The following is a 23,399-nucleotide window of genomic DNA, read 5'->3' as shown; positions in this document are numbered from 1 at the left end:
CAAACCAGACACCCTTCACCTATGTCTTGCACCACTACAACCCCTCTTCTGAAACAATCCACAACTGTAGCCTTTCAGGGAAAAACTACCCAAGCCTTAAATCCCACCATGTCCTAGATACCAAAGAGCGAGCTATAGTAATCCCAAACCCTGACAATCAGTAAAACAAGCTGACAACTCTGATTTGATTCCTCTTCACCTTAAAACTTGTTTCAAGTTCTCTTCCCAATAAACTAAGGAACCCTATTCTCCTACTCTAGGACCTTTTTTATATGCTCCCCAAGACCGACAAGCCTGGCAGGTCTTTAATCCAAGTACAACAGATGGAACAAAAAACATCAGAACACATTAAAGATCTTCTCTCTTTACTAGTTAGTGAGCCAGTTATCTTCAAGACAAACTAAACTGCAGAATTTAAATCATCCCTCCATCAAAGTCATCAATGCTACCACAAATGTATTAAGTCAGATCTCCAGTTTCTCATTTTGTGATACCATATTTTGCCTTAATAACTTACAAGAACAATAACTCCAGAATCCATATGCTGCTAAATACCTTCAATCCATCCTAACCTGACACTGCATCAGTCTAAAGGTACTGGAACAGACCCATAAATATGCTGAAATCCTCATGGGCTTACTTAAGAGATTCTAAAGATATAGCCAAGCCTATTCTTTTTCTAAAACATAGAGCTGATATCTGTTTTGTAGTCTGAAAACTCATACTGTTTCAAAGTCATCCAATGTGTGATACCAAGCAAACACTTTTCTATCAAACTGTTCCCAGAGCCTACACTGATATCGGTTTCCTGTACACCAGGCCAATACACCTACTGCCGCAAAGCCAGCAACAATGCAAAACTCAAACAAGCCATAACATCTAGGCAGTGCATCAAGAACCACAGCATGTGCTGTGAGGGCACTCGTCATTGCACTCCTTCACTGATCTAAAGAGAACTTTCCCCAAAGACACTGCTACACAAAAATATATCTACGTTCTGAACGAGCCAAATAAACATCGCTGAAATGTACTGCAATAGCCAATGCTTGTATGTCCTCAATTATTACAAATGGCACGGCCTATGACTTATGTCAGTTATACAGTTAAAACCTCTACTGGAAAAGCATGCCTTAAAATACTTTCCTCTCATCCTCCAATCTTAAAACAACCCAACCACCACAATAAACTTGTGAGGAGAAGCACATTTTTCCAATGGACACATGTAACCATGTTGGAGTTAAAAATAAAAAGCCTTGCAAACATGTTTCCTGAGTGACCATAAATGCCTCATACTGCGACCAAAATTCAAACCTAAACCCACAGATCCCAGACTAACATAATTCACCAAAGCCCCAAGATTACTTCCCCACAACTACACAGGTGAAAAGCAGCAGGACTAGCAGGAAACACTCAAGAAATAATGATTCACCAGCAGAACACTTCACAGGAAAAAAAGAAAATTCACTTCTAGGTTCTCACTTCTGATCCTTAATACTTAGGAAAACACATGGCTAGAAATTAAAAATTCACAATTGTTTTAAATAATTGACTCAAAAGGGAAAGTGACTTTATTACACATTAGTTTCATCCATCCCTAGGTTATGATGCCTCCATATTCCAAGGCCAAGATAACTTATCTCTCTGCCCCACACACAGAAAATACTGATTTTAACATCCTCCCCCCACTGCAGCAGAGCTCACAGCTTTCCACCTGTACTGAGCTTGAGGATTGTGATTTTATTTCAGGCTAAAGATGTTTGATCCAGACGCTTGTCTACTTTTTCACAGCAATGTCAACTGACCTAAAAAATACATTACCTGTACCTACAGGCCTCTCCTGATGTGGATTCTGACACGAGGGGAAAAAAGGAATCTAAGGACTCAAGAAATTAAAGATAAGCTAAACAGGGTTGGCTACCCACCAGCATTCCCTAATGACCTCCCTGACACACCAGTCACAAGAAATCAAAGAAACAGGAGAGAAGTTATTATCAAGTACTACATAAAATTGGAAATAGTTCTGCAATAGTCTAAAATGCAGGTATCACTAGGGAAAAGACAAATTAGCACCTGGGAACAAGATTTATTTTAGCTCAGTAAATAATCCTGAAGAAAAGCTTTTATCATTCAGTGCTGAAATGAATTTTGGTTAGCCAACAACCCTAGGAAGAGTCAGTAGGGGGTGAAACTGTCTGTTCTTTGCTGTTTAAAAATGGCTTGCACACCACAATAAATCCATTCAAAGGGAAAATTTCTTGGGAAACAAATGCTTGAAAAGAAAATAATCTCTCTTTCATTGCTTGTTCATTGCTCCAGATAGGGGAATGATGATTGTACAGATGGAAGACGACAATCAATCGTACTGTGTGAAATCAGTTGAGAGCCCAGTTCCAAACTGGACAAACTGAAAAATCAGACAAGCGTTACCTGAAATACAAGGAGGAGAGGCAAGAAGGGAGAAGACAACATGCAAGCTGGACAAGAAGCTGATTCAGCTTCATTTCTGAAGGACTTCACATCGAACCAGGCTGTTTGCCCTCCATCTCTTGACAATTTTTGAACATGTTGCCAAATGCAAACAGATTTGACAGAAGGACAGGTACCTCAAAAGATTATTTTTTAAAATAAGCACTGGCTGAGCCTAGTGCTCCTGTGAGGGTGGAGGCAGGGGCCTGGATCAGCAGAGCTACTATTTGTCCTGTTCATCAGGCACACAGCTCAGAGCCAGTCGCCCACATATCCTGCTCTGCCCAGCCCAGGGAAGGCACTGAGGTGCACAATGCTGCAAAGAGAGGTGCCACACACAGAGCAGAGAGCCTTCAAGGACACGGGTAAACTAGTGGATTTACTGCAGTAAGGAACATAACGGGACTATGAAACCAGGCTTCACTAACTCCACTGACCATACAACAACTTATTTCTCACCTTCTTCCTCTTTGCCCTTTAAGATTGTTTTTCCTCTTGACTCAATACAAAGACATTGATTTGAAGACATGATGACAACACAACTGTAAAGCTATCACCAATTTACTTGGATACCTAGACTGTAAGTTGCAAACACTGATGCTCTTTTTTTTCCCCTGTATTTTGCATTGCTTACAGAAATATGGGAACACCTTTTTTTATTTCTGAACAGTTACTTAGACAAGCAGATGACAAAAACTGGAAATAGTGACTGTGTCTGAGTAAGCATCATTCATTTTCATGCTACTGTTCTGTGAGCTTTAAAGCCTAGTCAAAAGTGCTTTCTCCCAGTAACGCTGACAGCAGTCCTTCCTCCTAGACAAGGAAGAAGTTTTGATCTGGGAGATATTTACCAAAACAGTTCATTGGACTAATGCAGCTGTTGAGCTTAATGAAATAGCCTAGATAATGCTTTAGCCAAAACGCACCACTTAAAAAGAGACAGAAGAAAGAAGAGATCTCACCTCACTTGGAAATTGTGCCATCGGATGATGCTTGTAATGAAGCCATCAAGAGTTCCAGCATGAACTGGCAGAGTGCTTTATTTTTCTAAAGATACCCAGAGATGAAACCTTGTGGTTCTGGAAAGCTAAAACATGGGCTTTTCCAGCAACCCAAACAGTAACCCTTTCCCCTCCCATCGGAAAAAAAAAAGGCAACCAAACTGCCTCCCTGCCCCGATCCCTAAAGATACTTAACCGTGAACTGAGAAAGGAAATTGAGGACTAACTACCAATAGACTAGAAATACAGAGCAGCTGCAGCGAGATGCCTCACAGAAAACAGGCTAGCAGATGAAATCAGGAATCTACAGGAGCCATGCTGCATAAGCCAACATCTCTGAGGGACCCAACAACAGGAACAACTTGGAATCCCGAGGCTATCCTGATACAACCAAAACTTGTTTAAAAATGTGTTGGGGGTTTACAGGTATCTGGCTGGTTTGAGAGTCTGTGGAAGGTCACAGCTTCATTCAAGAAAGAGAAGAATGGCAATCCCAAGCACAATAGGCTGGGCAGAGAATGGATTGAGAGCAGCCCTGAGAAGGACTTGGGGGTGTTGGCTGATGAGAAGCTCAACATGAACTAGCAATGTATGCTTGCAGTCCAGAAAGCCAACCATATCCTGGGCTGCATCCTGGTCACCTGGAAGTGTGACATGTGACCAGCAGGTCAAGGGAGGTGATTCTCCCCATCTACTCTGCTCTCATGAGACCTCACCTGGAGTACTCCGTTCAGCTCTGGGGCCCCCAACATAAGGAGGGCATTGACCTGTTGGAGCAAGTCCAGAGGAAGGCCACAAAGATGATCAGAGGGCTGGAGCACCTCTGCTATGAGGAAAGGCTGAGTTAGGGTTGTTCAACCTGGAGAAGAGAAGGCTCTGGGGAGACCTCACTGTGGCCTTCCAGTACCTGAAGGGGGCCTACAAGAAAGCTGGAGAGGGACTTTTTACAAGGGCATGTAGTGATAGGACAAGGGGTAATGGCTTTAAACTGAAAGAGGGTAGATTTAGATTGGATATTAGGAAGAAATTCTTCACTGTGAGGGTGGTGAGGCACTGGAACAGGTTGCTCAGAGAAGCTGTGGCTGCCCCATCCCTGGAAGCGTTCAAGGCCAAGTTGGATGGGGCTTTGAGCAACCTGGTCTAGTGGAAGGTGTCGCTGTCCATGACAGGGGTGTTGGAACCAGACGATCTTTAAGGTCCCTTCCAACCCAAACCATTCTGATTCTGTATGATGAAAATTAAGGTCAATGTTCAGAGCATGTATCACACTATCTTCAATAACTGGAACAGAAAACCACTTGCTACTCACAGAATTCTCTGCTTAGTTACAATGATGGTCTGTAACAGGCCTGCTAATGTCAACTTGCTACTTTGATATACACAGCCTTACAAACCTCTTCCCGGTGAATGACACTAAGAAAAAAAGGAAAAATTAACGGATGAGAAGAAAAAAGCCTCTTGCCTAGAAGAGAATAGAATTGTCTTATCTCTACCATCAAATACAAGACACTGAAAATAGAAAAAGCACAGCTCTGTAAGCACTGCTGGTAAAACTGAATGAAACTTAACAGAAGCTCTGGAAGAAAGAAACTGCCATCTCCAGAAGCTGAGGCTCTCCAGCTGATCTATACAAGAGGTTATTTTTCCCTGTAAGACTTCTTGACTTTTGTTTTTGCAGAGAAGGGATCAGACTGTACAGTTTTAAATGTTGCAGAATTTGCAGACACCTTCTTCTGCACTTCTGAAAGATAGGAAGAGGATTTTCAGTATCTTTTACACAGTTACATAAAATGAAAATGCATACGGTAACTGATATTTGAAACTGTCAGGCTGTAAGAGCAAGAGTGGGAATATTTTGAAACATTTCCTTAAACAGATTCTCAACTCCCATGAGATAAGAACAAGTTCTAACTGAAAACTGTAACCCCAGGAGTTAAATAAGGGAACGCTTCCTCTAGGAACAACCCTTACAGAAAATACAAGGAACATACAAGCTTTCATTTTTCTTATACCTGGTCCTATCTCCATCTCCCTACAAATTATTCAAATAAATTTAAACATTAATCTATAAGCATTGCCTTCACCCTTGAGGCAAAGTTAGACCAAGCTTTTCCAGAGTACACAATATATACGAGTACATTTAATAAAGCATTCAACAGTTATTTAAATGCTAAAGAAATGTCAAGGAAGTGTTTTTCCAGCAGTTAAATCAACACTTAGCACTTCCACAAATCAAGTTCTCAAAACACAGAGAACATGACTAGATATAACAGACTAGATATAAGGAAAATTTTTTTACATTTTTTTACAACACTGGAACGGGTTGCCCAGAGAGGTGGTAGAGGCCCCATCCCTGGAAACATTCATGGTCAGGTTGGACAGGGCTCTGAGCAACCCTATCTAGTTGAAGATGTCCGGGCTCATTGCAGGGGGGCTGGACTAGATGATCTTTAAAGGTCCCTTCCAATCCAAACCATTCTATGATTCTATGGCTACATATCGGGGGGAACCAAACCCAACACAAGAATAGAGATTTTCTTTTTCAGTAGAGTCGTCAGATGAGGTTTCGTACGATGGTTGAACCAATTTGACGGGTTGCTGTTGTCAAAAATGCAATCCTCATTCTTTCCTCCTACTCCTGGCCACATGTTTCTGTTCCTTCCCTTATGGTAGCTTTGGTACTGGTCTGGCCCTCAGCAAACCAGTGAATGGAGAGACAGGAGACATTGGAAAAGAAAAGAAGGTAGGTAGCAAGCGGCTCAAGTCCTACTGCCCTCCCTCCACTCCTTACCATGATTTCTCACTGCTTCTATCCAGACAGCAGAACAATTTTACCATATTGATTCAATTGCAACGGCAGCATGGCTTGTTCATTTCTTTTGGAGAACAAGAGAGTCAACACAAAACAAAGTTCACATTATTATACTTTGTTTTTTAAAAAAAAACAACAACACTATAATTTGAGAAAAAATCTTGTGGATTACAGTATCATAAAACACTTGCTACACTTGACATTATTTTCATTTATCATAATCTAGAATGTATTATCTTAAATCATTAATTTTCTAATATCTTAAGGCAGTGTTAATTCAAGACTGAAAATAATGGCCTGGCTATAGGTTGATCACTCTAAAAGAGATATATGAATGCTCTCTAATTAGAGCAGCATAATGCTATTAAAAAAAAAAAAAACAGAAGAGACTATTAGAGAATTATTTCAGAGAAGAATACAAATGCAAAGAATTTGGAAAAGAGTCCTCTCCACAGTACTTTTAGTTAAGTTTCAGAGCAAACTAAAACTAGTACTCAGCAGGAAATGGCACCTTCAGCCCCTCTGAAAATCCCAGTCACTGCCATCCACGTACACTGACCTGAACTGCAGCTACCGTGGTTCCTCTCTCCTGTGGCTGTACTGGCACGTGGCTTTCTGCCCATTTACGCAATCCAGGAAATCTAGCAATTTAAAAAATTGTTTTCAAATTGTTTGTATCTGGATCAGCTCCCTGAACTGGCTTACCCCTTGTTCATGTGAGCACAAGACTAGTGCTAGGGAAGAGACGGGAGCAGCCAGGGGAACACGAGATTTGTATTGGCCTAAATTGCTATGGAAATGCATTGTACTTTGCTGAAAGATCTTACAAGTGAGGAAAAAGAAGCAATTTCTCAAAATATTCACTTCCCGCATATAAGACAGATGTACTTTGTCTTTAAAAATAGCTCTTCATGCTCAATAAATACAGCACATTGCTTTCGGATCAACTGAACATGTATTCCTTTCCTAACCAAACTCTGAAGATGTCAAAGGAAAAGCAGAATGAGATTAAGGCAATTTGGGGTTTTTTATCATCTCTGCATAAATAGAAAGAAAACATCTCATTATAGCAGCTGATAGCCAGTTCCTTGCCAATACATGCAATATCCTAAGTAAGCATTTTCTCCACAAAATTATCTTACCCTGATTTTGAGGGGGGAGGACAGGGAGGGGGGAAGGGCTACCTTCTTTCTGACTCTTACATTTCTCATTTTTCTACCAGTATTAGTCTGCATTAACAGCCAAATCATACACAGACACACACACACTCACACACAACACTGCCAGTGACCTACTAGAAAGTTGCTATAGCAACGACTGCTTTCAGAAATACATGTTGTGCATTTTAAGTGCCATCATAGTGTAACTCATCTGTCAATTAATAACCACAGCTCAGAGTAACACATCACATACAACAAAAAAAACCCAAAAACAACAAAAACCAACAAAAAACACACGAAACAAAACATTGTGGCTTTATGCCTACAAAAGGAAATATCTGGAAACCCACTGCAGGCTTAGACTCACTACCAATAAAAAAAAAAGATCACATATTTAGCAGCAAGATATAACTCTTGTATTTCTATTTAAGTGCACTAAATTCATGAAGTATGAAAAAACTTCACTCCAGTCTTGAAGGGGGAAATCACTCATATCTACCATTAAATGTTTAATTTAAGCAAGTCCAAGCTACTTGTAAAATCATCTACGGGAACATACAGAAAACATAATTTAACTTAGGTTTCTGTTGTTTTGGGTAAAATCCCTGTAATAAGAAACAATGCTGTATTTTAAAATATGTTTCATAAACCAAAAATTAAGTATACAGTTTCAGTCTCATTAGACTTCATTAAATCACCTGGTCAAGTTTTTTCTAATTAGCAATCAGACTAAGTGAATCACACTCTCTTTCTCCAGACCTAGACATCTACCAATTTTTGGTTGGCATACTTGGTGATAACTATTATACACAAAGCACAACCATAGTAAAGGAGTACACATCTAAAATGCCAACTAGCTATTCTTAGAAAGAAAACTTCAGGAAAATTCAACCAGCACAATTAAAAAAACGTGACAGTAATGTAGTACTAACAACAGTAGCTTATTTAGTGTTGTTTCCTCTCAAAACCCTGCCTTATCCTAGCAGGTTATTTTCATGAAAGTACATGTACTAAATGCCAATTTTTTGTCTATCTCAGCCATGACACACGTCCTGTTCATGGACTGTCCTGCCTGACCTTTGAAAGGTAAGTGCATTTTAAAGTGGAGAATATTCTCTCTATAAAACATAAAGGCTAACCAGAGAGTTTTGCAGAGACTCTGGATCAAGTGCCACCTCTGTCAATGATACAGAAAGAAACGCTGCAGTGGTTTCTCAGCTCCAATGTGACCTTGAAAAGTGTTTCAATTTCCTTTCTCACATCCTCTAAATCCTGTTCAAATCATTTTTGCACATGACAGATAAAAAAAGGCTTTCCCATTATATTTTCTGCTTCTGCATAAACATCAAGCTCTTGCAGTACCCAGTCTTTGAAACCGTACTAGTATTGATGCTAGCTGAAATCCTTCTGGAAGACACTATGGGTATCAGAATATAGAGTAAGATATACTGCCTAAACTTCTGCATAACTTCAGTAAGCAGCTCAGTCTCGATGAGCTCTACCGAGTACATCAGGCTGGTTACATGTATGCAACAATTTCTATAGGGGCTTTCCACTTGTCCCGGATTTAACAGGGAGGATCTTCTAAAAACTGAATCACAACCAATCCTTTTAGCTTGGCTAAAAAGGACTAACTTTGAAACTTTGATCCTTTTTTTATATCTATATTTTTATTTTATATATATATATATTTATAAATATATATTTATTATATATAATATGTATTTATTATATATTATTTATATTTATTAAATTAAATATATGTTTATATATTTTATATATATATATATATAAAACAAATATATGATAAGATTGCTGGGGGGGGGGGAGAGACAGAGAGATCTCCAGGCTCATCAAGGTAGCGAGGCCCAGGGGCAGGAGGGGTACAAGGGCATTTCTTTCTGACTGCCATCTGGCAGTCAGTCCGTATGAGCAAAGCAGGCAAGAGCACAAATAACCAATGTTTCATTTTAGTTATAGACAATATAACACTCTGAAGAACAGCAAGAAAAGCATTGCCTTAAAAAGCCAGTTTTCACATCAAGATGGAAGAAAATATTTTTCTGCTGCCTCTGGACAGCTGGCAGCAGTCATGAGGCACAGGACTACTTCAACAATATGAGAATAAAGTTTCCCTTAACCTTTTCAGTGAGATACCTGTAAATACAACTCTCAAAGTTTTATAACAAGGATTTTAAACTGTAATCAACTTTTTTTGAAATCCAGAAGGTACCTGATCACAATTTCATGAATCAAACCTTTAAATAATTGAGAGAGGCAGGATATCTTAACCTTGAAAGTTATTTAAAAAGTGATGCCCATTCTGGTTAATTTTTTTTTTTTTTAAACACCAGTATAAATACACCTCCAATAATAAAAACACCACACTGGGCAGAAGACCTGTAAAGACCAGTATTTTGACTGAGGCCAAAAGCCCAGAGCAGGGCACAAGACAACTGCATGTGTGCAGCCATACTCCTCCAGAACACTCTAAAAATCCAGATCTTCCTGATTGCTCACATTTACATACATTAGATTTTCTATCAACATTATCCTTGAAGTCAGTACTTTTCACTCCCTAATACCTACCCTGTATGCTTTATTTTCTTATTCAAAAAAGTAGTCATATTCCACCTGCCCTCTAAGAATAAACAAATCATTACCATCTACATTCAACACTACAGCTGCTGCCATTTGCTTTCCAAATCTGCCTCTCCCCTCTGGATCTCTTCCTTTATTCAGTACAAAATCCCCACTTGTCTTCTCGACATCCACCTTGTGATCTCCAGGCATCACCTGAAGTTCAGAGAAGAGTGACCCCTTAGCAGTCTGGGCATACGACCATCCCCAGCTCTCCACCCACACAGCCAGACCAGATCCAGTTTTTCTGCTTCTCCTTCACATCTTCAGGAAAACTATCAGTCCCAACGCGAGAACCCCAATCACGTAGATCTTGACGGGTGCAGTTTCCTCTACTTTGCTTTCAATGACCATGACTCAAGGACCACAGATTCAGTCAGAAGAGTAACAGAGCCAACTTCCCCCGTCTCTTTTCTTCCAGACCCAAATGAAGGTCTCATCCTGCCCCATCCCCTCCCTCGTTCTTGAGTCCGTGCCCCCATTTACATTCCTGTCACCAAGTTCAGGTCTACCAGCAAAATCACCTTTGAATGCCTGCTTCTCTACTTCGGTCTCAAATATTTCATGTATTTTCCCAGGCCTTTCCTTCTAAGTAGGAAATATTTCCAGCTGAAAAATGATATAGTCACAATTTTAGAATACATTCCTCCAAAAAGTTAACCGTTGCTATGATGCAGACTGTGCTGACAAGAGCACAAAGTTCAGAAAACGAGGGAAGAAGCATGGAGGAGAAACTGAATACATCTTCCAGCGGTAGCCTGCAGTCAGTTTAGAGTAAGTATACTGTTTAACTGTATTCTTACTTACCTTCCATAAAACCCTCCCAGAATTAATTTGTTGACCCCAAACATTTGAGTCCAAGCACTTCTTGGGTTCTTTTTACCCCAAAATGAGTCTCTACATTTTATCCTGTATTCTGCTTCAGTCTTACTATTTGGAGGAGATACAGTGCTAGCATTCACATAAACAAGATATGTTTTACAAAATCCCACTGTTGCCTTTCTACATAAATTTGCCATTATAATTAAAGATTTGAACTGTGATGCTTATCACTGAAAATTCATGCCGTCTTTTGGCTTCCATTTTTCTTCAGATGGAAGTCAAAAGGCCACATTAATACCAGCTTTGTTATCAGGATCCCACTAACATAATCATTTCTTACTAAATGAATACATTAGCACTAACATGAAAAATTGATTGTTTAAATGAATCCTACATGGCGCTTTTCCAATAACCTATTTGTCATGTAGATAATTCTCACACTTTCGTTCTTAAAAGGTATGAGCAATAAGGCTGTGGGACTCATCAGGCTTTCCTTTTATTTGAGGGTTGGGTTTTCTAACATTAAACCGTACAAGTTTATATTTATTAGCAATCTAGCAATAACTCCCCACTTGTCATTGGCACTGCGTAAAACTCAGTTTGCATCGAAGATGACAGGTGACAAATTTGACCTGAAACCTCAAACGAGCTGAATTTTTCCCTGGCATATGGATCACTGCTCCCAACAAGTTGCCAATTTTCAACATGTAATTCTTAAAACAAATAAAGTGCTTCTTAAATTAAAATATTAATCTGTAAAATTTTATTCAATATGCATAAAGTGGAATACAACCTTATTCCCTGTTACACTGACCAGTGTGCATTCCCATCCTGCAACCATTTGCTGCCCGAGTGTGACAGGTTGAGTGCATCAAGCCCTTTTCCCTAGGGAACTATAGTAACAACTTGGGGGGGGGAAGTAAATGGTGAAACCATCTCCTCACCCAGACAACAAGAAAATCTCATCTAGCAGTACTTTGCTCTTGTACACAGATTTCTCTCTGTCAATGCAATAAGTGGATGATGTGGCTTTGGGACAGTAAAGCACAATCCCACTTAAAAAAAAATTAATTAGCAAGAACATATCACGAGCCACCAAGTGAGATCCTAAATCTGATCAACTGCTTCACAGGGAGTTCTGAGAAGGTATTGATGCATTTTTCTGTTCCTCCTGCTCTCTTTCCTGAGAATGTAATTGCTCTGTATTAAACCGTATTCAAGATTTTCTTCTAGAATAAGAACATTATTTCTGTTTTCAGGAATCACAGATGCAAAAGTCTTTGCTGCCAGCCTGATACCCTGATAAAAGAGCTCTCTTTTTAGTGTTTGTCCAACTGAGACTGCTGTATGCTTATGCTTTCGTCATGTTTGTCTTTTCCAGCAGTTTCATGAGCCGTGGAAACAATGAAGCCTGGTTCTGAACGGATTACTGTACTATAACTCTGGCTGGATTCTCTTAATATATAACAACAATTTAAATCCTGCTGCTGTTTTTATTTAGAAGAGTATGTGTGTGTAGGAGTGGGATGGGAAAGGGAAATGATATTAAAGAGTAACTTTAGCCGGTTATCTACCTTCACAAAAACTGCAGAATTTTTTTTTGACACCCCCACCCCCTCCAAAATGGATTGAAATTGGTCACAGTGTTCAAGAGACATGCAGCAACCCAATACAATTTCTAATGCATTTAAATAACGTCAGGTCGTACCATAAAAAAATCTGAACCCCTGCCCTATTTAAAAATGAGACCAAAATTACCAATACAAAAGCATTCCAAACTGCTGTTCCTTGTCCCCTCCTGTATGGGATTCCCAGCCCCTTCTCTGCCCCTCACTGCACACCGGACTGTCCTGGCAGGGGCAGCAGCAACTGAAACACTTACAAAGCCACATTGCTTCAGAAAACCAAACTAAAAATCATGAATCTTCAAAAGGTGACATCAAACTGCCCACATGGATATAAATTACGTAGCCCAAGAAAAGCCAAGAAATTCCCCAGAAAACATTTGTTAAAATTCTTGGGTTTCTATCCAAGCAGCATATATTTGCCAAAAATCTTTAGGCTCCTTTGCTACCTTAAAAGCATTTGGAATACACACAGATAACTAAATGTGCACTGAAGAACTATTTTGTAAGGACTGATTTCTCTGTTTCCAAACTAATACATGTTCCTCACTTCAAAGGCTTGTTTCAAAAATCTCCCAGAATTCGAGGCCATTCTAAAAAAACAAAAAAAACTATTTCAAATATCCCAGAGCTTAGTAGCACAGGATTTAATGCTCATCATTTTGCCCTTCTGAGTTGTTAGCCTTTTTATTAATTTATTTATTTATTTTTAGTGGGGGGAGGAAAGGCTCAAAAATTAGGGAACGGAGGTGGTACAAACAATTGTTTCCAGTTGACAAGCATTTTTTGCTTATAAGTGCACCATCTTGGAACCTCAAGAAAAGGTACATTATGTTATTAGTTTGTAGGTTATGAAACAGAGCATATAACTCTTCAAAACGTTTAAATCTAAGAAATATTTCATTATGTCAGTTGATAAAAATTCAAAATACATTTAATGAAACTAAAACGCCTACTGCAAACATAGCTAAACCCATGAAAATGTTTGGAGAGATTTTTTTTTTTCCTTAAGGGCAATTTTCTAGGTAACGTCTAGACCCACAAAACTACACTCCCTGAATGGGAAACAATTAGGAAGTTACAGTAAACTATCAATGATAAAACAGTATATGAAACATCACCATGTGAAGGACTGCCTTCCAATAAAGGAATAAATAATTAAATTACTATACGATAAATGCAGTTGTTCCTCTCAAAGAGGAACAGAGTTTAACCCAACTCAGTTCATTTTCCAGTCCTTGTTGGACTGGAAGTTCCACTTCCTTTACAAGTAAGTGCCTGGACTTTCCGCAAGAAAAGCACGGCTCAACTTTACAGTTTTCAATAGAATCATAGAATCATAGAATCGTTAAGGTTGGAAAAGACCCTTTAGATCATCGAGTCCAACCATTAACCTATCACTACAAATAGATTCCCACCGCCCAGGCAAACATCAAGACCATAGGAGAGCTGCATACGCAAAGAACATCTAAGTCTATTATACTTCATCCACACTAACATAATCAGATTTTGACTTTAAGTCATCTTCTAAGTTGGTCATCTGTAAACAGGACATTCAGAATTCTTCTGCTGTTTAAAAAAAACTTTGACTGATAAGTGGCTTTTAAGAAACAATAACATAATCTCAGAGAAGAGGAAGCTATTAATGACGTCTCTGATAATATGAAAAGCAGTGGTAAAAACAGACAACATCAATGAATGCAGATAGCTTAATAAATTACTATAAGGGTATAGGACGAGAGGCAGCTTCCTGGTCCAGGACAAGTTGGTTTTGTTTCCTGAATGAACTAAGAGCATAATCACTTCCAGAGAATAATTTCTAGACATTAATACTCACTTCCTAGCTAAATCTGAGTCTACCCTGAGAAATTATGAAGTACTGTATTGATTACAGTCCTGCTAAGAGAAGCACTACAAAGCACATTAATGTAGTGCTAAAAAGGAGTGCTCTAGGAGCCCTGGCACTATTTTATGGAGAATTTAGTTGAGTGATCAAGGAAATATCCATTCACTTGTACAGCTATATGTAAGAAGAAAAAGCACTTTCCCTTTAATTTGAGGAAAAGCCAACTAAATTAATAGCCTTATTTTTCAGAAATACTTCTCGAGGAAGATGCAGTAAGGATAAAACTTCAGAGTAACTGAGAGATAATGGAAACATTTTCAGTATTATTTGTTCCGTGACACACGAGGCATTAATTCTCCTACTTTGGGTTTCAAAAAGGGAATTCCATTTAGGGAAGACACTTTACATTAACAGGGAGCTAGAACAGCTCAGAATTTGATACAAATCTTCAAGTGTTTGTCATTCTTGGAAAAAGGTAATGGTGGTCATTAGTAGTCAATGATGCTAATACAAAGATTAGTCATCAAGAAGCACAGTTCACAGCCTTTACATGTTCCCCTACCTCAAAGGGCCTTAGTCTTAACCTTCAAACCTGCTCAGAGACTCACCCACGTAAATCTCTACTGCAGTGGCAAAAGCATGCGCTAGATAAAGAACACCGATACTTTAGCAGAAAGAGGCAGATCCTCGGAACAAGTGAAGAAATCCTGATTATCCCCAGTGGAAAGCGGTTAAGAAAAAGAAGCTGATGGCAAGCTGAAAGGCCCCGTTCTATTTATTTAATCCAACTCACCGTCACACAAAAGACAAACAATTACCTTACTGCAAGGAGAGAGGGTGGATGGCTCAAAAACACAGGTATGTAAACATTTTTGGAGAAGTATCTTTCCAGGTGACAAGATGTAACTCAATACTCAGAATAACCGACTATGGGTTCTGGTGAGCTTTTGAAGAAATTTGTGGAACAAGAGAACTTCTTGCCAAAGAGCTTTCTTCTGTTTCCCAGTAGCTTCTTGGCTACTGCTGGAGCTTATCCACAGGTCTGCAAGGTTGATGAGGAGTTAGCTTGGATCTTCTCCTACTGCTCAATTCAGCAGTTCTAGCATCAAAAGGGACATCCAGCTGCTATAAACACAGAGCTTCTCTTCATTTTCTTCAGGGAGCTGCCGTTATCTAAGCAGTAGTAGCCTGACAGCTATAGCAAGGATAGCTTGAAAACAGAGTGCCAAAAACCCTTCAGCAGCTAAAAACGAGGAAGCTGCTTGATTAGGCAGAGAAGTATAGCTTTTATTTCAACCATGATCTTAGAAGCTCTAAAATGGAAAAATCTTGGAAAATACAGAGCAGACAAAAAAATCACAATGTAGTTTCTAATCCCCTATCAACTGAAGTATAAAATTAGATAAACATGCAAATGGCTATCTACTCCAATTCTAGCAAGGACATGGGAATATCCCAAATTATACTATGAATGAGAAGAGGATAGTCTAGTTTGATGCTTCTTCGTTATTTAACTAAATCCAATAGAGAGATGATAACAAGAATTTAAAAGCAGATTTTTCCTTTTACGGTTTCCCTTGTGAGCTGCGGCAGGGTTTTTCTTTGCTCAACTTTAATGAATTTTATATATTAAAATAGCATCCTTAATTACTGCTTAGAGCTTTTATAAAATTTCAATATTCAAATTTTATTGCAACTATTTTAATACCCTTAATTAGCTCATTCAGATTTTTTATGCTAAATGCTCTAAATTACTGAGTACTTTACCACTGCAGTTTTCTAATACTGAGACAGCTTTTTAATATTATAGATGTGACAGGTTCTCCCATTTAATGTGGTTGAGCTCACCTCTCTACTTCATTATACAGTTCATGTTCAATACAGTCCAAATTGCTAGTGGCTCTTTTCATCATTAATTACATATTTCAAGTCCAACACTAGTCTAATCGATTCTCAGCCGGAAAGATAAGAGCAGTCTCACCTCTTATTGTTTAACTCAGCCTGGCCTGTTCTACTGTTATTACCATATTCTCCTGCCTCTGTCATACCTTGCCTTCTAAATAATGTTTTCCAATAAGGATACGCTGCTTTAACGTGCATTTGTAAAATCTCTAGCAAAACACGTTATCAACCTACCCAAAGCCTCGGGACACTTCCGAAGCAGACCATACATGCTAGAATTGCCAGCTGGCCTTCCCACACCTGGTTGGAAGAGGCAACAAAAGAGAAATGTGTGCTTCAAAAGCAATTCTAGAGCAATTTCCATCACTGATTTTTACATTTCTTTATCAAAAGTGTTCATAAATCTGGTCTTAATACTGCCAAGAAGAGAAAATGGAACAGATTACCTTCCTAAACTAACTTCTTTAGGCTTACTGCTCTTTTCCAGGAACACTGGAAATTACTTGTGAATTTCATATGGAAGGTACCTGTCTTACCTGCAGGGCAAAACTTGGACTTCACTGTATGCTTAAAGCATACAGTGTTCAATGTTTTAAAATGTATATGTTGAAAATTGCATATTCTTCATAAGTACAAAAAATCCTAATTATAGAGCTCCCAGAGAATTTACAGTTAATTCCCCATTCAATACATTTAGTAAAAACCCCATCCCTGCCTGCTAGGTTTTGCTGCATTTCAGTTTCCTATGCCTGGGGTTTTTTTCTTCTTTATACCTTTTCAGTAAAAAAAAAGCATGAAGTTGATTTCTGTCTAAGGCTTTATATTTTCGCAGGTACCATTCAAAAACAGAATTGTAAGAAGGACTTAACCTTGTAGACAGCAGTATCATGAGCAGATCTGACACAATATGCAATCGTAATATGACATCTGCCTTCTTCAGTGGTGTAACTAAAAATTTACATGCGGCTGCATTCATTTCATTAATAAAAATAATTACAGTTTTCTCATAGACTATATGCTATGAGGTGATGACATATCTAGGACATAGCACTGATATAAAATAGATTCAGTTTTCCCTCTCCTACAGTGCTGCCATTGAAGTCTTCTACCTGTGTTTGATCACAGAAACACCCAAGCCCCTCACAGTAACACATCTTGTACTATAAATCTAACAACTAGATACTCAGTCAAGAAAAAGGCTCCTAACAGTACATACTCCATATGCTCTTCTGTCACATTCACCAGTTCACATTAAACCAATGCAATTAAGTTGCCACTCCACTGTAGTAAGACTGAAATAATTTCTTTGCCTGCAGAAGTATCAATTGATCAAAGATTACTATTTTCAAAGGCTTGTTTCTGTCTGATAGAACCTGCAGTTATCGCAGCTTTTAAAGAAAAGCCTGTTTTAATGCCAGCCCTCTGAATGAACAATCCTGGTGAAGCCCAACACTGAGCACTACCAAAACTTGAACCTTCCTTTGCAGTCAGAATTCAGGGAGCTCTTCAACACTTGTGTGCCCGTGTTTTATTCAGATATGAACTGCAGTCAGTACAGCCATCTTCCAGTTTCAGACATACTGGACAGATTAAAATGAGCCACTTACTAGTTTCATCAAAATTTCCCACACTGAAGCTAAAACATCTCATCAGCATTCAGAGAGCAATGCTGAGAAAATCCTGTATTTCAAGCTAAAAAAAAAGTTTCATGAGTTCCTTACCAATGTGTACAAAAGTCTCTTCTACGAGTTTTCAATTATTCCTCAAAAGAGGGAGCACTGATTCATTAACACCAGTGAGCAGAAATGGAACGGTTAATGTTTCTGTAACAGGAATGTCCATGTTTTCTTTGAAGACAGAAGATATTTCTCGAACACAAAAATGCGGTTTGGCAGCCACACTTGAAAAAAGGTTGTCATTTTGAGTAGCTGTTGACCTTACTCAAACACTGGGAGAATGATCTGGGAGAATGAGACATCAGATGAATTGCCAAGGGAGGAAAAAAGAAAACTGAATGAGATTTTAATTCACTAGAAAAATGGGAACCTGAACACATTTTACAGTATTATTTTTAATAGGAGGGGGTTTGACAATTCTTTTTATTTAAATGTGAACATTTAAAAGGATGTTTATTATTGACTGTTCTCTAATGCACAATTTAATTTCTAATCTGCTTGCAAACTCCCATACTGATGAAGACTTGGATAAAATTAAGTTGCATTACAGGGAAATGGAAGAGAAAACAATGAGTATAGTAGTTAAATTTGACTTGCAAATATAAAATGGTTTCCTGAAATCAACAAACAATTGTCATTACAAGCCCAAGGTAAGACTGAAATGAACATTTAAAGCCTGCAATCTCTTTTCTGAGCAGAGCCCCCTGGTTACAGGGGAAAATGAATCCTTAAGGTCAAAAAGACAATTCCTAACCACAGTGGACAAATTTAAGGGTAAATCACTTTGTCAGCTAGCTGGTGAGATTCTTGCTCCTAACACCAAACCATCTCATTCTTTGCTGTCAGGAGCAAAAAATTCTGATTCGAGTTGTTATACCCCAATATTCAGTCTTTTAGCTTCCCCTTCCAACTGGCTGTTGTTCTGCTCTGTTATAGTGTTTCTTAAATTTCTTACTTTGATTTAGAAAGAGCTATAAGTTTGTGATGCAAAAGCACAAACTTTTTTTTGCTTTAAAACTAAACTGAATCTTACCAAGTCTATTAACTGAGAACTCATGTACAGCCACTGTGGAAAACCTCTCTAGACTACTACGGAGGGGCAGGAAAACAGTTTTGGAGCTTGAACAAGGAAAGGGTTTTTCAAAATATTGCAAAGTCTAAACAGAACAGAGCAGAAGAGAAACTGGCACTGGAATTGTGCACTACATTCATGAAACCAGAGCGACAGATGCCCTAAGCCTGTATGGATTTTGATGTAAACACATAAAGCTCAAGTACCTTATACACATACAGTGCCAAACTCTCAAGAAATCAGAGCGCAGTTGACCTTTTTTTTTTTTTTTTGCCTTGGGTATTTGAGAGCTCTTAGAAGGGAAAGTAAGAGATTGATGACTAGGTTCTTCCTAGTCTATTAAAAAGGGTAATATATTGGTAAGATAAGTGATATAATTATGGAGGATTTGAGTGGTACCCTGGGTGGTATATTTGAAGAATAAAGTACTGATGGTATCCCAGTTGCAATGGTAAGGAAGAAACCCATATTCTCAGAGAACTAGCCAGGTTACTTGAGAAATCATTTACTCTTGTACTATATGCTGTTACACCTAGTAAAATGCTCAATTACAGAACAAAGCATGCTCCATTAGGTTGAGAGCCAAAGTAAGAAATGCGGTTGCCACAGAAGTATAGAATCAAAACACCAACTACTTCTCCACCCCCAAACAAACCTCAGTATCACAATTATTATACATGAGACCACAAACTACTCTCTAACCTGCAGAGATACCTGTCTTCCAACATGCCTTCACTAACAACCACCACCAAAGAAACAGCACAGCAAAATACAGCTAACACTGCTGGGGACTGTAGCTTAACAAAGAGAGGACACACAAGAGGAAAGGAAGGTTGTTCAATCACTGTCCTCGTAGCTTTTTCACTACTGAAAGGCTTGGTCATCCGCTGACAAACCAACTGCTAACAAATTTCAAATTTATTCAATGTGTTTCCAAAAAAACAGTACAAACTTAGCAGCTACTGATGATTTGGAAAATGCAGACAGCATTGTAACTGCTAAGTGAAACATACAATATCCCCTGCTTTGTTCCGAGAGCTGTATAGAGCACTTGTTCCCTACCAGAGGCATGGCCTAGAACAACCCCCTAAGCCCTACCAGGCAGATGACCTTGTGCTCCAAGCAGGAGCCAAACTGCTCATAGAGGAAGCAGTGACAAGTGGAGGGAACAGAGGCTAATCAGTCAAAAGCAGATGCTTGGGGGTGACAGGAGGGCAGCAAAGGTGATAGCAGTGATTGTCACCTAAAAAAAAAAAAAAAAAAAAAGAGAGGTGGGAAAACACTAATTGAGAACAAAAATGCACTAAAAAAAAATTAGGCATGTTTATCAATATAAAGCTACTAAATGAACAAAATTCAGTAAAGCCTAGAAAACACAAGCTAGTTCCATTGCAGTTCTAAATCTTCATCCTACCTCTATCAATAGTCCCAAGAAAAATTAGCTTGTAAAACACAGTAAGAGAAAGAGTTTCAAAATAAGCGAACAAGGAATGAAATCCAAGTTTCAAATTGTTATGCACTCAAAATAGTATAGTACCAATTCAAATCTATGTCTGAAGTTATTCACTGAAGATTATACATTGACAGGAAACAAATACTGTTATTTAAAGAAGCCAGGATCCAAATATTTAATAAACAAATGTTGCTGATTAAGTCATAACTAGAAGATTGGTTTCAAGGCTCAAAACACCCCTACTTGGTACAAAAGTATACAGCCTGAAAGAAACAAAAGCTGAAAATACAGTCTGTGCTGGAAAAGAGTTGTTTCCTAGACAAATTTTAGAGGAAGACTGTAAAAAACAGAGACTATATTCACATTAAATGTATCCCTTTTTCACTTTTTTAGCATTCGTTTATTTTTCTTTCCCAGCTTTTTTCTTTTCTCTTAAAGCTGCCATTATACTTTTACAATGAAAAAGCAAATCCTCTTTCTGTATTGTCAGAAGTAGTCATGAAAATTTGTACCACTTTATAGTAATAAAAAACCAACATCTGAAATCAAAGGATGTAGAGAAACGGATGTTCCATGTATGCTTTCAACAGCTTGACACTGAACAAACAAGGCAGCCTCTTTCTTCACTACTCTTCATGAATATTGAAGACTGCAGCTAATCAAATGACAACACGGACAACTGCATCAGGCAACAACATCAAAAAGGAAAGTCCTGATTCTCCTAGACAAGAGCAAGTAAGAAAGCCACAGCTCCTGTTTGATCAAATATCATCAGCCAAGAAACTAATAAAATGTTTATATTGTACATCTTGCTAACCACACAGTGGAAGCTGTTTTTACCAAGGGGCAAATACAGATTTGTTTCACCAGTGACAACTGTTTCCCATGCTGGTTCCCATCCTGCTTTTCATTCCTTCATTTGTGCGAAGGATGAACATACCTCCCTGAGTGACAGAAGCCAACAGGGAATCCAGATACGAAACCAAGCATAGGCCAATGCAGAACCTCAAACACTGGGATTACATGAACTACAAACAAAAGGATAACAGTAGAGCAATGGAGTCTTGTGAAGAGCTCTTCAAAATAAATAAACGGAGAGCAATCCACCCAGCACTAGTAAATCTTCAGCATTAAAGCAGGGTGCAAAGTTTGGGGTTCCAGGCTTCAAGACATGAACTGATAGGAGAATGTCTACAAAGCAGAGAGCTAGATCAGAAGACAAGAAAAGATCTATGAGGAAACACTGGAAGAAGTGGAATATAAAGACACACAGTTTGTGTTAGAGAAGGTATCAAGGTAAAAAATGATAGATCAAATACATCCAGGTACATCACAAATAGCTGGACATGACCAAATAAAAATCAAAGCTTACTACAAATTGTGCCAGTTAATCATTAGGAAAAAAACAAGCAGTAAGACTATAAAGCACTGGAACAAGCTTCTTAAGAAATGCAGTGGAATTTCCAGCAATTAAGAGATTAGACAAGCATCTGTCAAGAATATTGTAAATGATCTTCCCTCAAGACAGAGAAAGGGATTAACTTCAGGTCTCTCTTCATGCTTTTTTTGTTCAGTATTCTTCCAGGAACAAAGAAAGCCCAGGCAGAACCACAAAAGTAAAGTAAATAAATAACCATTCTAGTTCAAGTCCATTGTTACAGTAACACAAGACTGGATAGAGATCTCAGAATGCTACAGGTTTAATATCCCTTAGTGGCTGTAAAAGCAATGTGAATTTGGATTTAGAGTTATGTCGCTAGGAATTCCAGCAATGCACAAAAAAAAAAAAAAATCAGTGAAAAAATTGAAATAAAATAATTAGATATAAACACACTTTAATAGTCTCCCCAATACCAGTTATTTCATTAAATGAAAATTCAACGGTAAAAATCTTTATAACGTATATTCTCACAACACAGCATGTCCCAGTTAGAGGATGAAGATGTCAAAATGATAAAGACTTCGCAATTTTTCAAAGATAAACCACTGTTTCTAAAGGAAAAGAATTACAGGACAAAATAATAGTGTATTTCTGCTTGAGAGCCAGGTGCTAGAAGACTGCAAAGCAGATATGACATGAAACTATTAACCACTTGAATATTTTGGGTAGTGGTCTTCAAGAAAACATACTGCAAGGTTAAATCTGTGTTGGTAGTACAGGACAATTCTTATGAACTGGAGAGTAAGGAAAAAAGATTGTTAAGGAACAGAATATGGAGGGGGCAGGGTGGTCTCAGTTTTTCTCATCACGTATGATCAGGATATTTAGAATTAAGCGGGAGGAATGGTATTAGAGGCACTGGGTTCCACTAGTGAGAGCACTGATACCCACACAGCAAATGAAGTCACCAAACGGCTCCCCAACAGAGTAACCTCCCACTTGGGTATCGTACCAAAATTGAGTTTATGTATGGATGCTTTTGCTCACCTTTATAGTGCACTCGGAAGCACTAGCAATTCTGATCTCGACATCATCAGTTAGCTTTTGGCAAGGCAAAACGCAGTTTACATTGTTCTTTTACTTCGTATTCCACTATGACATTTTAAACTGCCCAAGCACAAAAATGTTGTTATATCCTGCTAGTTTACTAATTTTCCCATGCCGATGTCTGTTTAAGTTGCTCTGGAAGATTTCAGCCAAAACAAACGTTGTCTCCTAAACAAAGTTAGGAAAAACATTTGTTCATTATTTGAGTTCTCAGTAACTTGCATGCTTTGGAGGAAACATGAATATAGCACAAAAGATACCCCATTGGCAAGATCTGCCTTTCAGCAACTTAATGACAACAGACAAGGAATTTGAAGCCTAGTTTCCAAACCCTGGAAGTTATGCTTAAGATATGGGGAATGGCTTGTGTTTACATAGTAACAGACTGATGTCTGTCAAACTCCTGTCCTTCTTGACAACGTTGGAAGGATACAGC

At 38.5% G+C, this 23,399-nt stretch overlaps 1 protein-coding gene across 7 annotated transcripts in view; it reads right to left on the bottom strand.

Annotated features, from left to right (window-relative positions):
* The window catches only part of STAG1 (STAG1 cohesin complex component), a 205,442-nt gene that overhangs the window by 170,285 nt on the left and 11,758 nt on the right, over positions 1-23,399 (bottom strand). Inside the window, exon 1 of one of the 7 annotated variants that reach the window (XM_087740485.1) lies at positions 6,259-6,277. The exons of the other annotated variants lie outside the window; for them this stretch is intronic. The gene's annotated coding sequence lies outside the window, so the exon portion shown is untranslated. Of the gene's footprint in view, positions 1-6,258; positions 6,278-23,399 lie in introns of those variants that run through there. 7 annotated transcript variants of the gene reach the window in all.

This window comes from Nipponia nippon, unplaced genomic scaffold, assembly GCF_047370975.1.
Source record: "Nipponia nippon isolate SJK-2023a ecotype South Korea unplaced genomic scaffold, ASM4737097v1 scaffold_7, whole genome shotgun sequence".
Lineage (NCBI taxonomy): Eukaryota > Metazoa > Chordata > Aves > Pelecaniformes > Threskiornithidae > Nipponia > Nipponia nippon.
Note: the sequence above shows the minus strand (reverse complement) of the source record. Positions and strands in the feature narration are given on the sequence as shown.